Here is a 579-nt window from a genome sequence, read left to right as displayed (position 1 = left end):
AGTAAGGTCTGCTACATAGGATAAGAGAAAAACACACTCTGGGTTGTTTAAACCAATCACATTTGTCTTGGACGTTGCAAAGTCCTGGACACAGCGACGATGGCTCTGCAAAATGGTTTTGGGAAGGAACTTGTTGTGGAACATTTGCATTTGATACATAATTCACGATATTCTCTCTTGCCAGTGTATCACCGTGTGTAACGTTAATTCATCAGACCAGTGAAGGCTATTAGAAGCACTTTTCCAGTGATTGCTGAGCATTACTGCTCAGCCCACAACTGAGCTTGACGACAAAGATGTGACGTGACCTGTCTGAAAGTCGTAAGTCTTCTGGTAGCTGTGACAAGAGACATCGGACTCATTCCGAATCTTGCTGAGACATAGAGCGTAGGTATACGTTAGGAGATAACACAGGCACAGGCTAATTATTGCCAACTAAAATGCTGGGTAACATTTGTAATTAAACCTAAACAGCTAATGTAAGTCAAAACTGCCTGCGATCTTACCCTGTACTGTTCAATAATTCCTATTTTTACAAAAACGTTTGCTACGGGGCCATAACGTGAGCTACAAGGTAAT

The 579-nt window shown here is 41.8% G+C and overlaps 1 protein-coding gene across 1 annotated transcript in view; it reads right to left on the bottom strand.

Annotated features, from left to right (window-relative positions):
* The window catches only part of LOC116688082 (uncharacterized), a 20220-nt gene that overhangs the window by 17066 nt on the left and 2575 nt on the right, over positions 1-579 (bottom strand). The window lies entirely within an intron of this gene.

The sequence above is a fragment of the Etheostoma spectabile genome, chromosome 4 (genome assembly GCF_008692095.1).
Source record: "Etheostoma spectabile isolate EspeVRDwgs_2016 chromosome 4, UIUC_Espe_1.0, whole genome shotgun sequence".
Classification (NCBI taxonomy): Eukaryota; Metazoa; Chordata; class Actinopteri; order Perciformes; family Percidae; genus Etheostoma; species Etheostoma spectabile.
The sequence above is the reverse complement of the archived record's forward strand: the minus strand, read 5'-3'. Positions and strand labels throughout refer to the sequence as shown.